Genomic DNA, 14,722 nt, shown 5'->3' with positions numbered 1-14,722 from the left:
TCGTTTTGCTTTGTGCCTCCTCAGCCTTTTCCATTTTTAATTGGTTTGGATTTATGATGAGACCTTAAATGACAGCATGGATTCCTGGCATTCAGCTAAATTCTTACGAGTTTGGAAAGCTAAATCATGTTCATTTAATTTATATTGTTACTCATTTTGGTTTTGAAAATCTGACCTTAAAAAGTGAAGTGCATTAAAGCCTGTGAAATTAAGCTCGTAGTTGGCTTTCGGGGATTCTACAAGTTATGCAGAAATAGTGAAATCCATTGAAACGGCTTGAGGTAGGGATAAGGAGGAAATGTTTTGACAAATATAAAAACAGACAAGCAAGGGTAGATTAAATGCTATTGCATTGGTAAGAGTAATTTTCTTTAGTGTTTTGAGCCACTGGCGAAAATCCATGTACATTTTATCTTTTACTCCTTAATCACCCCGCCCTGACTATGTGACATGACACATTCATCAGCGTGGTACTCTTATGTTAGAGCAGTAGGATGTTGTAAGGAAAATCCATACTTTAATAGGAGAAATAATGCTCTCTTCCATGACAGAAGCAATGCTTCACATCAAGAAGCAAACCTGCAGGTCATCCATACTCCATGCAGACTTGTAATATCTGCATACCAAAGTAGCCCATAAAGGCCTCATGTGAAAAGAGCATTTAGAAAACAAGAACAAAGAAGCTTGTTGTAAATTCTGGGTAAGCCATTTATATCCTGACAGAAGAAGGATTCGCTTAATTATCTTTCATAACTCCTCTGCTACTGACTGAGGATCTGCTGTGCTTTAAGTAACCATTTTATTTTTGTTGCTAAAATTAAACTGGTTTGCTATAGGAGATACCTTAGGTGAAGTTTGCAGTGGAGACCAAATTTATCCCTACGATTTTTAGCTCTTTGCGCAGTTCATGAACATGAAAAGGAACTTTTTTGGATTTGGCTGCAGAGACTTTTTACATTAATATTTCATCCTTCTTAGAAGTTTCTGGTGTTTATGGAATCTTCTTCCTGGGCCCTTCTGTCCCTTGAATTATTCTCAACACTACATCCCCCCCAAAAAAGGTATCAAAGGAAAAGTGGAAGCCCCGGTAATCTTGGTATTGCTATCATTCCTAGAAATTTCAGTGTTGATGAGTTAAAGGAAAAGACAGGAGTCTGTCTCAGAGAGGAGGACAGGACTGTAGGAGGTGCAGATACAGTAAAAATATAAATAAGAATAATAACTCTTATTGTTTTACAGATTTAGAAAAAGAAAGAAGGAAACGAAAAAAACCCAAACAGTAATCAAACCCCATCATGGTGTATCAATTAAAATGGAAGGGAATTACATGCAAATGCTTCAAATAGAAAATGCAGAATACCTTTCCACTGATGATTTTTAGTTGTCAGGACAAGTGAGACCCAAACAGCAGACAGAATGGTCCCAGCATGCTTGTTGCCTTTTTTTGTTTGCACAGTAGCTGTCAATTTCAGCCTTGCAGGTAGTGGAACCCAGCGGGAGGCAGGGGCGGGACCCAACCACGAAGCCTGAACTGAGAGCAAATTTAAATTACTGAGCCTTTTTTTTCCTTTTTTATTTTTCTACTCTGCGACAAACTGAAAAGATTCCAGCACGCTAATTTAACCACCCTGCTTCTTCTTTGCCTTTTTTTTTTTTTTTTTTTTTTTTTTTTTTTTTTTTGTCTCCCTGCTTCCAGGATAATTAAAAGAGAAACCTGTAAAGGCAACATTCCTGTGACCGAGTTGGTGCTGCAACGTGCTGGTAAGAAAACACATTTAATTTTTTTTTATCTTTTTTTTTTGCTTTTCCTTTTTTTAAAAAAAAAAAAAGAGCTGAAGGCTTTGTCTGTCTAATGCAGTCATAAGCGTGGCTTCCCTGCCGTGAAGGGTTAGCATGTAATGAAAGGTGAAATTGCCTGATATGTGACCTTCGCGTCATACTTATAATGGGTAATGACAGCATCCCTATGTACCCTGATGATGCTTCTCTCTGCAAATTGATGAGTCGCCCAGTTGCAACAGGGCTAAGACTGTCGCACTATGGCAATTAGTTGTTGATTGTTTAAGGTTGGTGTTTCAGTGTCCTGTCAGGGAGAATTCTCCAGTTCTCCAAGTTACTGGTTTGCAGGGGTGTCATGGGTTTTAATAGGTCCCTTACAGACCGTAACTGTTTTGTTATTTACTCGTGAAACAGGAAGTACAATAATGAAACTTTTTTTTAAGTAACACTGTAATTATCCTATACTTCCTTAGTCCAGATAATGAAACAGCCTAAAGTGAGCTCTGAGTAGCGTTATTTTAATCCCTTTCATCTACAACTTGTCAGGAGTTCATTAGACAGTTAACTGTGGACAGCCTAGATCATCAGGGGACCTTGAACTTGAGATGCCAACTTTATTCTCTAAAAGGACAAATTTTCCTTCAGCCCAATTATATTCAACAAGTACTTCTTTATATGCTGCCTGGGACTGGTACTGAGAATGTTCTTGCCTGTTACTCTGTTATGGGGAGAGACTGAACCTAGATGGTGTGACTTTTCAGCAATCAGCTCTTCATTCTACTGTTAGGACTGATAAGATCACTTAAGGCACATTTCAAAATGCATGACTGTTGACTCTGAGATAAAGTTCCCAAGGTTAAGTCTCCTACAATCAATTCCTCCTGTGCATGTAAATTTTGTTTGTGTCAGTTTGCAACGATGGTCAGTACGTTTTAGACTGCATTTGCATATTATAAAGAAAGAAGAAAACATAGAAATCTTACCTGTCTTGCAAACCAAATATGTCCTTTGAGCATATATCCATGTGGCAAACTTTGAGCTTACCCAGATGCTAGCCTCAGAAGCTGGAAGACACAGGAAAGATTGAGGTTGGTTAGTGAGTGTGCTTGGATTTGGGTCAAGAAACTTAGGAAGAAATTTTCTTTTATTGCCTTTAAAAACACATGTAAAATATCGAGGGATATTTTTGTCTGTTCTCCATGGTTGTTTGTAAACTGTGGTAGTTTTTGTTTTTGTGCTGTTGTTTTCGGTTTTTAATAGATAAGTAAACATGTAGTGGGAAGATGGTCAAAAAAGAGAATGTAGTTTCCAAATGTCCATTAAGACCTTTTTCTAAAGAAAAACTGTCCTGTGAAAGTTGGAAGATTGTATGCCATTTGCATCCGGTAAGGAATGTGGCATTCCATACACTGGTAACATTTGGTCCCTAGTCTCTATAGCTATCCTATCTAATTGTGTCATTTCCACATTTAACAGCTCTGAACCGTGCCGCCCCGTGGGTCCTCACCAATGCCCCCCAGATCACTTGAAATGTCTAAAAAGACCTTAGAACGTTAGAAAATGCCGAGTATTAGAATAATTTCTGCCTCTTACAACAAAAGAAAATACTATGGATTTAATAGTTCATTTTTAAAATCTGATTTTACCCACCAGTAACCGTCTACTAGGAACATTTCAGTTATAATTGGAATAAATTGTTGCCCGGTAACAAGCAACTAACTCTGAAGCTACTTTCCATAGAAATCAGTGACTGGAAATAGCTACAAAGAGCTAAATGCAAGTCAAACCGCAGCACTTGCATTTCTTAGTTTTTTAAGAAAATATTCATTTCTGAGTAGTTTTACTATTCTACTTAAATTCTTGAATTTTTTTAATCAAGGTGCCTCTTCTAAGGAAATTTCTAATTGACCAAAATCCCTGATATGAAAAATAAAGGCCAGTAGACCTTTGAAAAAATTTTTCTTTCTGATTCAAAATAAGGAAGGATAAGCACAACCTCTCAGACTATGAGTGTTAACAAGATTCTGGGCTAGCAATACCATTATATGTGAAGAACTGCTATCATCTCTTGCAGAACGTAATGTAAAATTATGGGTTTCACTGTAGGACTCTGTCATTTGAACTAGTAATCAGTCCATAATTCTACAGATTGCTGCAGTTAAAACGATGCTTCCCCGCATTAAAAAAAATATTGAATAACACTGAAATTACTTTAGAGTTTTACCCGTTCCATTTTTTTCCAAGAGAAACAGAACGAGTAATAATCCCAAATCCTGATATCTAAGTATACATAATATCAGAATGTCTTTTCTTCTTCCCTGGTTGAAGTGCTATGACATTATAATTTCAAGAGCAAAATTCTTCAGCAGCACTTCTGCATTTCCCATTTAGCTCTTGTGGCGATTGGGAATAGTTTTCACCTTCTAATTGTGCAGGTGTTTAAATAGAAAATACCTTAGGGAGAGGGTAAACACTGTCATTTTACACACAGACATACAAACAGACAAAATTACATATGACGCTAGAATGAAAATATCCAGGCAATATGAAAGCATAAGTAATGCTTTCTGAAAATATGACATTTGACATTTGCTCAATTCACTATAAATGTTTACTAAGTATCAACAATGTTAGAATATATGGGAAGTTGAACAATGACAAAGCCGTATCTTGGTCATCCAGGGAATTACAATATAGTAGAAATTAAACTGGTATTAAAAAAAAAGCAGAAAATGTAATTTGATTAATTAGCCTACAACGAACTTGACATTGTGTTAGTTTCTCGGGATCAAGGAAAATTATAACTTACTGTTTCTAACCTTTTAGAACCAGCATATTCTTCACTTCCCACTTTTGCTTCAGTTCTTCTTCTATAGTTACGTATGTTTTCTGTTTCTTGTGTTTTTAAAAGATCATTATTACTATATGTATAGTCAATATCTATATTTTTTCCACTGTATAAGAAGAAGCACGAGGCACTAAACTGGATATCAGGAGATGGCCATCCTAATCCCTAATTACCCACTGACTTTGTTACTGAATCTTCTTAGGCCTCTATCTCCTCATCTTTACAGAGAGGAAGTGGCCACATCCAACAGTAAACATTTTTCAATTCTACCCAGATAAAGATGGGTAACTTCTAAGGAAGAGAAAGAGGAATGCCAGTTATGGAAGGCATTGTGGTCCAGTGGTTTAAACAAAGTACAAGAGAATTATCAATGAGTAAACCACAAGTCCTAGCCTCTGCATTTGGGCTGAGTTGATGTGCGGTTATTCCAACCCCTTGATTTCATACTGTCTGCTCTCTTCACTGACATGGTAATGGCTACAGGACTAGAGAGAAACACTGCAACAGAACAGCAAGGGTATATAAAAAACACTGTTCCAGCCCCTACTGAAATGCTTCCTACATGGGACCCAAGAAAATAAAGAGAATATCTCTCTCCTTAAAAGTAAAATATAGAGCAATGCTTCTCTTAAACACATTAAAAAATTATTATATGTACATTAGTATCCATCCCTAACACTTTAGAGTAATGAAATAATTTTTTAAAAAGTCATAGTTTACAACCTATACATTAATAATAGAAAACATATTATAAGGGTAAAATTAGAATATTTTCTAAAGCCTATTTCTAAAATATCCATCTTATATTTCCTGAGTAAATACATAAATGCTTAGGTATACCAGATATCATAATCCTCTTGTTTTCTTCCCGCCTCCCTGGTTTCCTATTGTTTTTACAAAAAGAAGATGAAGAAATACATGATATATATACATATTAGAAACTAGTTTAATTTTTTTCTTTATTACCAGCCAACTATGAATTAATCTTTAAGAAACTCAGGTTTGGAAGGAGGTAAAGAGAAGACGAGTTGTTCTTAGATTATTTCTGTCGGAGGAGTAGCAAGACAAAAGGGCTTGTGATTTCTTCATTCATTCAAAATTTGTTCTTAAAGGCATTGATAGACCCTGGTTAAAGAAAGAAATACAGTTCCTGTCCTAAAGAAGCTTAAAATATAAGACATTTTAAAACAAATGAACATAAAATACATCATTACAAACGTGCTATGAAATAAAATTTCAAGTACTCTGACAGAAACTATGCAGGAGGCAAGTAAGATTGGTGGGCTCATGGAAAACTGTTCTAACCCAAAGACAGAGATACTCTTTCTAAAGTGAAAAAAAAATACTTATTTCTGTTTCCTCTTGTCTTTGGGTAGTGGAATTAAGCAAGTTCTTCACTTACCTGGAATTTTGCAATTACTCCCTGACTGGTCCCCAGTCATTTTTAACACAGCAGCCTGAGTGGCCCATTAGAGATGTGATTCGTATTGTATTACTCCTCTGTTCAAAACACTGCAATAAAGATACCTTGGAAACTGATAACAATGGTTGTATCCAAGAGGGAAACATAAGGGTGGAAGAAAGGGCACAGGGATGAAAGGAAGTCTTACTTTTACTGTGTACCCTTTTGCACCTTATGAGTTTTCATGTCATATCCATGTCTTACCAGTCTGATTAAATCATTTTCATTTAATTGCCATTTTAAAAAAATCTCTCCATGCTCTCCATGTCATGCAGTAAAAGTCGATTCCTTACAAGGGCCTATACTAGGATGAGTATATGATTTTTCATTTGAACCTGGACATTTTTGTGAGTAAAAGGTGATAATATTCATAATTACCATGGGACAACAAGCATAAAATAGAGCTGTCCAGGGCCAACAAGGGTAAACCTAACCCTACACATCTCCATGACTCTCTCACCTTCTTCTCTTGCCCTGTGTACTCCAGGCACATTTATGGACTTAAACACAGAGCACACGAGGTATGCTCTGATCTCAGGACCTTTGCACTTGCTCTTCTCTAGTCCTGATCATTCTTCTTCTAGATGTCCATATCAATTGTCTGCTTACTTCATGTTTTGCCCAAATATCACCCTCTCTGATCACCCTATTTATAAGTACAACTCACCCTCACCTTCCCTATCCTCCCTCACTGCTTTATTTCTCTCCATAGAATGTATCACCAACTACTATAGTATATCATATATTTTGCAATTTATTATTGGACTCTCTCCATTAAAATAGATGTTTTATAAAGGCAGACATTTTGTTCTGTTTTGTTTACTGCTGAATCCCTAGCATCTAGATATACCTGGCATATAACAGGCACTCAATAAATATTTGTTTAATGAATGTTGGATGTTATCAAAACTGTCCATATCATCCTAATCAGTAGACTTAGGGCTATGTTCCAGGCTGAGTTCCAGAAGCTGTGTCTGAGTGCAGAAGAGCAGGAGACTGGCTCAGAGATGTGGGGAATGGAGTCAGGGAGGCTCAGAAAGACAGATTCAGAAACAGAGAAAGAAGAGCCAAATAAGTATCAAATCCAAGGGTGCAGATGAAGATACAAAGACAGGTGGAGACATAAGACATAATCAGAGGTGACAAGAGGCAACAAGTAGGTTTCATAAGACAGATGGCAGGTGGGGGCAGTAATAGATTTCTGGTATTCTATATATGTGCAGAATTTACTAGAATGTGGACTAGATCATCTGGAATAAGTTAGATATTTCTCACACTGTACCTATGGCTTTGCTTGGATATTCAGAGGACTTTCTTAAGGAACATCTGTAGTTGACTTGAATAGTAATGAACTGATCTGGTAAGTGATAGGCATCTAAAAGAAAGCCGAGTTTGAAGGAAGTGGGAAACATTTTACTGAAGTTGTTTTTATAACCGCATCATTCAGTCTGACATTTTCTGTGTACTTTTTAAGTAGCCCTTGAGCAGTATGAATAGCGTACCTGAGAATCTACCAGTTATAGGATGATGTAAGCAGGTCACAGAGAAATGCACAAAACAAGTTCTTTTGTTCAATTTTGTTTGAAGCTACCATATTTGTATATTAAACAGTCCTATGTTCTGCAGGTGATGTTATAGGGATATAATGCTCTCTGAATGCTCATCTTTTTAAAGGTTGTTATAAAAAAAATTAAAATGTGATAGCATGCTTTTCTGGCAAGGAGATAATTTGCCGATATACGATTTTCTGAGTATTTTTATCATGCTATGCCTGTTATCTAGAGGACCTATGTAATTGAGGGGTTGGGGGGTGAATCCCCAAAATTCCATCTATATAAAAGTTTCCTGAGTCCCTTTGCATCAGTCCTATCCTCCACACCTAGCCTTTAGGCCACTGATCTGCTTTCTGTCACTATAGAGTAATTTACATTATATTAAGTTTTATGTAAGTGGAATCATATAACATGTACTCTTGTGTCTGGCTTCTTTCAGCATCATGCCTTTGAGAGCCATACATATTGTTATGTACATCAGTAGATTTTTAATTGGTGAGTGGTATTTCATTGTACGAATATACCACATTTTGTTTATCCATTTACCTGTTGATGGACATTTGGGTAGTTAACATTTGGAAGCTCTTATAAACAAAGCTGCTTGAACATTCATATACAAGTCTTTATGTTCACTTCTCTCAGGTAAATAGTTAAAAGTGAAAATGCTGGGTCTTAGGATAGGTGTATGTTTAACTTTATAAGGAAAAAACAAAGTGGCGAAAAAATTTTATGCTTCTGTCAGGAATATGTGAGTGTTCCAGTTGCTGGACATCTCTGCCAACTTCTGGTATTGCCAGTCTTTTCAATTTTAGTCATTTTAATGGTGTTTGGTGGTATCTCACTGTGGTTTTAATCAGCATTCCCCTGAAGAGTAATAGTGTTGAGCATCTTCTCATATGCTCATTGGCTTATTGTAAAATGTCTGTTCAAATCTTTTATTTGTTTTTTATTGTGCTGTGTGTTCCCTTAATACTGAGTTGTAGGAATTCTTTTCATATTTTGAGCAAAATATCTACATGGAAAATATTTTCTCCCAGTATGTGACTTTTCTTTCTACATTTTTTAATGGTGTCTTTCAAGAAGCAACATTTTAAAATTTGGATTAATCCAAATTTAACCAGCGTACCATTTTTTTTTCTTTTATGGTTCATACTTTTTGTGGTTTCTCTAAGAAATCCTTGCCTGTTAGAAGATGACAAAGATTTTTCTTCTATGCTTTCCTCTATATGTTTTAGAATTTTAGCTTTTACATATAGACCTATGATCCATCTTTATTTTTATGTTTGACATAAGGTAAAAATCAAGGTTCAATATTTTCATATATATATCCAGTTGTTCCAGCACAATTACGGAAAAACTTACTCTTTCCACCATTTAATTACCTTGGACCATTGCCAAAAATCATTTAACCATGTATGCATTGAAAACAGGTAATGTAATTTCTCCAGCTTTGTTTTTCTTTTTCAACATTGTTTTGATTTTTCTAAGTTGTTAACATTTTCATATAAATTTTAGATGTAACTTATAAAGATTTTCCTCAAATAAAAAGCCTACTGAAATTTTTATTGGAGTTGCATTGAATATGTAAGCTCAATTTGTAGAAACAACATTTCAACTACATTGAGTCTTATATCTATAAACATTTATTTAGTTGTTTTCCTTGTATTTAGTTATTCTTTAGTTTCAGCAAGGATTATAGTTTTGAGCATACAGGTATTTCTCCAGTTGTTAAATTTATCCCTGATTATATAATATTTTCGGATATTATTGAAGTGGTATTGTATTTCATTTTTAAACTTCTGTTGCTCTTATATATAAATACTATTGATGTTTGTATGCTGGCCTCCTATACTGCTATCTTCACAAGTTCACTTTTAGTTTTAGTGGATATTTTTTGCATATATATTTCTTAGGATTTTCTAAATACACTATCAACTTTTGATCAAAACACTTCATCCTTTCCAATTTGTATTTCCTTTATCCCTTTTCTTAATTGAAGTAGCTAGGATTTCCAGTGAAGTGTTGACTAGAAATAGTGAGAGTGAACACCCTTCATTTGTTCCCAATCTTAGGAGGGGAAACATTCAATCTTTCACCACAAAGTATGATTTTAATTGAGGTTTATTCATGCATACCCTTTATCATATAAGGAAGTCACATTCTATTCCTTTTATATACTGGGAATTTGATTTGCTAAAATTTTATTACAGATTTTTTGGTCTCTATTCATAGAAATACTTGGCGTCTTTCTTTTCTTGTAACGTCTTTGTCTAGTGTGCTCTTAGAAGGACACTGATCTCATAAAGTAGGTTGGGGAGTATTCTTTCCTCCTTTATTTTCTGAAACATCTTGTGTAGGATTAGTATTATTTTTCTTCCCTAAATGTTTGGTAGAATTTATCAGTAAGCTACATGGGCCTGGAGTTTTCTTTGTGGGAAGACTTTCAGTTAAAAATTCAATTTCATTCATAGATACAGAGTTATTTAAATTTTCCATTTCCTCTTAGGTTAACTTTGGTCATTTATGTTATTTATGGAATATATATATTTCATCTATGCTATCACAATTATTGCCATGAAATGTTCTTTGTATTCCCTCATCCTCTGAATGTTGTAGGATCTGTAATAGTACCTCCTCTGTCGTTCTTAATAGTAGTTTATGTTTTCTCCTTTTCAAAAATCAATCTACTAGTTTTTACTTCTGCTATAGCAAATTGCCACAAACTTAATGATTTACACAATACAAGTTTACCACTTTTTAGTTCTGTATATCAGAAGTCTGACTCAAATCTCACCAGGCTAAAATCAAAGTGTCAGTAGGAGCCGCATTCCTTTCAGGAGGCTCTAAAGGAAGATCCGTTTTCTCACTCATTTGGATTGTTGACAAAGTTCAATTCCTTGTGGTTATAGGACTGACATCTCCATTTCTTTGCTGATGACCAGCTGAGGGTCATTTTCAGCTTCTAAAAGTCATGCACATTCCTTGGCTTGTGGACTACATCTTCAATCTTCAAAGCCAGCAACAGTGTGTCAAGTCCCTGTCACACTTCAAATCTCCCTTTCTTCTTCCATCTCATCTCTTTAACCCAACTGGGAAAGGTTCTCCACTTTTAGGGACCCATGTGATGATCCTAGACCCACCCAGATATTCCAGCACAATCTCCCCATCTCAAGATCCATACCATTAATCACATTTGCAAAGCTTCTCTTGCCGTCTAACACATATTTACATGTTCCAGGGATTACAGCATAGACATTTTTCTACCTTCTATGCCAGAAGCTTATGTATTGATTTTAGCCTTTTTTTTTCTTTTTCTAATATATACCTTTAAAGCTATAAACTCCCCTTAACCACCATAGTAACTGTATCCCACAGATTTTAACTTATTTGTTTTCATTATTTATTCAAAATAATTTTAGTTGTTTCGGTAATTGCTTCTTTTTCCCATGGTTTTTTAGAAGTGTGTTATTTAATTTCCAGATACTTGGACTTTTTCTACATGTATTCTTGTTGCTGATTTCTAATTTAATTCCATTCTCATCAGAGAACTAAATAATATCATATTTTCTAAATTTTTGTGGCAGCATATGGCTTGCTTTGGTGAAAATTCCAAGTGTTCATAAAAAGAATGTATATTATGCAGTTATTGGGTATAGTGTTCTATAATTGCCATTTCGGTTGGTAGTATCTTTCTCATCTTTTATTTTCTTAATTAATTTTTTGTCTATTTGTTCTATCAGTTACTGAGAGTACTGTAAAGTCTCCCTCCATGACTATAGATTTGTCTATTTCTCCCCTTTAGTGTCTCTTAGATTTTGTTCCACGTATTTTGAAGCTTTATTATTAGGTGTATATATATTTATAATTGTTATATACTACTGTTGTAAATAGTAACTTTTTTCATTATTAAGTGCCCCCTTTTCTCTAGAAGTCCTTACTCTATTTTGGTTAACTTTTTTCTTTCTTCTCTTCTTTTGTATTAATCAGATGTTTTTGAAAATTAAGAAAAATTTTAAGTTCTGTTTATTGGTTATCTAGCTATATCTCTCTGAATTATTTTCCCATGGTTGCTTAATTACAATGTACATTTTAAAGTTAATATTGTTAATACTCCCATAGTACATTTTTATTTACCTTCCTTCTTTTGAGTTATTGTTGTCCTATATATTATACTTACATACATTATAAACTCATCAATAAGTTGCATTTTTTTTTTTTTGCTTTAAACAGTCATTTCTCTTTTAAAGATATTGAGAATGAAATAAGTTTATATAGTCTGAACACCTTCCTTTATATTACTTGTAGAGCAGTCCTGGTAACAGATTTTCTCACTTTCTATTTATCTAAAAATATTTTAGCTTTATCTTTATTTTTTAAGATAGCTTCACTAAACATAGAATTTATTATTGACAGTTTTATTTTTCTTTCAGCACTTTTATTGTATCATTGCAATATCTTTGTCTTCTGTAGTTTCTTAGTGGAAGCAAGTAAACCATAGCATTCTTCACCTATTATTACTGTGTATGTTTTCTCTGGCCGAGTTCAAAATTTTGTTTGCTATCTTTGGATTTCAGCAGTTTAACTACAATATGTTTTAAAATTATTTTCTTTGTTTTAATCCTGTTTGACATTTATTAAGTTTCTTGTACCTGAAATTAATGTTTTCTACCAAATTTGGGGGAGATTCTGCCATTATTTATCCAATTTTTTTTCTGTGTATTTCTCTCTTCTTTTGGGAACTCCAGTTACATATATTATAGTTTGATTTTTCTTAAATTGTTTTTCTCTCTGATCTTCAAATTGGGTAATTTGTATTTTTCAGTCTTCACATTTACTGATACTTTATTCTGCCATCTCCAATCTGCTGTAGAGCCCATCTAGTTAATTTTTGAAGTTTATCAAATGTTTTAGTTGTCAGATTTCTGTTTTTCTATGGATCTATTTCTCTTTTGAGATTTTCTTATCTTTTCACTCATTGATATTATACTTTCTTTAATTCTTTGAACATATTTGTAATCACTGATTTGAAGTTTTGATTTGCTAAATTCAACACCTGGGACCACTGGGAGTCAATTTCTATTGACTGTCTTTGTTCCTGTTTATGAGTCACACTTTCCTGTGTCTTTGCGTGTCTAGTAATTTTTGGTTGTAAACTGAACATTTAAGATGATACATTATTGTGACAGTGCATTCTATAGTGTTCTGAAAATTGTGCTTTTTTATTCCAATATTCAGTTAATCCACCTGGACATGAACTGCAATATTTGCTTTCACTGTAGTATTTAGCTGCTGGTATCTCTGATCAGTTCTTATGGCTTCCAAATGCTACTTTTATTAGTTTGACCTCCTGGAAGTCTCCCCTGTGCCTGTGTAATTTGGTAGCTAGGGATTTTGGCAAAGATTTTACTCATATTTGGGGGCTTACCCTTTCAATGGTTTCTTTGCTTCTAGGAATTTCCTTCTAAATCTAGCTTCTATATCCTTAGGATCACTTTTCTGACACTTTAAATCCCTGAGGCTTCAGCTTTCTCCTGGCTATGTTGTAACTGGAAAATGTATTAAGCTTAAAGAGCAGCAAAAATATATACTTTGCACCATGCATCTTTCATCTTTCAGTAGTAGATTCCTCTCTGACCTCTTCCTGCTTTGTTGTCAGGCCCTACAGAATTTCTCCTCACCATGCATAGTTTGTCAGCCAGACACTACGGGTTTTTGGTTTCATTTCTCTGCAATTATCTTGCTTTCAGGACTTCATCTTTACATTTCCAGGTGCTTTTCCAGTGTTAAACTATGATCTCTGGAAATATTTGCCGACAAGTCTGTGTTTTTCCACCACTGTTTTCTTCTGCAGTAGCCACAGGGATTAGGGAACTACCTTACAGTTCTTACCTTTTATAATTATGGGGTTTTGTTTCCGAGAATAAACAATCTCCAGCTTTTGTATACTTGTAGACACATCCCAGTATCATTAAACTATTAGAGTCTTTTTGTGTTTATCCAGCTTTTATAATTTTATCTGGGAAGGGTTTGCACAACCCCTTACTCCCCCCACCATGACTGTAAATTCTTTTTGTAGGCATATTAACGTATTTTCTTTGTCTGATGTCACAGGGACTACAGTATTTAAAAGGTGAGAAACTAATCCAAAGAGTAAACTGTTTGGCTTTCTCATGTATGTTAATTTTAAACCCGCCCTACAGTCATTACACTCTCTTATTAAATGGCTAATACATTCACATTTCACTCATTTTAAGAGTTAGAAACATTGAATCTTATAAAAAGGTCTATAAATGAACAGCATTTAATGAGATTTTTTTTTTCTACTTTAGAACAAACTGACAAGATTCCAGCACACTAATGTAATGACTTCAAGGTCTTATTGTAGCTGACTATGGGGCTTCCAGTGAGAGTCGTAATTATATTAGCTTCATATGGAAGGTAGACAATTAAGTTATCAGTTGTTTATTCTCAGGCTTCAATCTGGACCTTAAACACCGCCTATCAGAATAAAGCCAATACCACTGAAAGAAACTGGGCAATCTCAGTATCAATTTGTTAATATTCTCCCCAAGATAGATGCTGTTTACAATGATAATTAACAAATACACATAAAAGAATATGCATTGGAGAGAGCAAACAGTTCACTTGTGTCTATGAAGGTATGTATTAAAGTGGAGATCCTTGCCATTGCACTTTGGGGTACTGTTGTGTCTTGTATTGTGTCCCCCCAAAAAAGTTATATTGAAGTCTTAATCCTTAGTACCTCACAATGTGATCTTATTGGAAATAGAGTCATTGCAGATGGAATTGGTAAAGTTAAGATGAGATCATCCTGGCATAAAGTGGGCCCCCAGTCCAGTATGACTGATGTCTGTAAGAATATAGCCATGTGACAACAGAGACACATGGGTAGAACACCTTGTGACAGTGAAGTCAGAGATTAGATTTATGTAGCTGCAACCCAAGAAGCTTCAAAGATGCTGGCAAACTACCAGAAGCTGGAAGGAGGCAAGAAGGAATTCCATTATACATTTCAGAAGGAACGTGGCCCTGCCAACACCTTGATTTTTTTTTTTTTTT

At 34.8% G+C, this 14,722-nt stretch overlaps 1 protein-coding gene across 1 annotated transcript in view; it reads left to right on the top strand.

The window, feature by feature from the left end:
• Positions 1-1,699: 1,699 nt before the first annotated feature.
• CELF2 (CUGBP Elav-like family member 2) overlaps positions 1,700-14,722 on the top strand; it is an 830,917-nt gene continuing 817,894 nt past the window's right edge. The window contains exon 1 of the mRNA XM_033439192.2: positions 1,700-1,761. The gene's annotated coding sequence lies outside the window, so the exon portion shown is untranslated. The remainder of the gene's footprint in view (positions 1,762-14,722) is intronic.

The sequence above is a fragment of the Orcinus orca genome, chromosome 2, assembly GCF_937001465.1.
Source record: "Orcinus orca chromosome 2, mOrcOrc1.1, whole genome shotgun sequence".
Classification (NCBI taxonomy): Eukaryota; Metazoa; Chordata; class Mammalia; order Artiodactyla; family Delphinidae; genus Orcinus; species Orcinus orca.
Note: the sequence above shows the minus strand (reverse complement) of the source record. Positions and strands in the feature narration are given on the sequence as shown.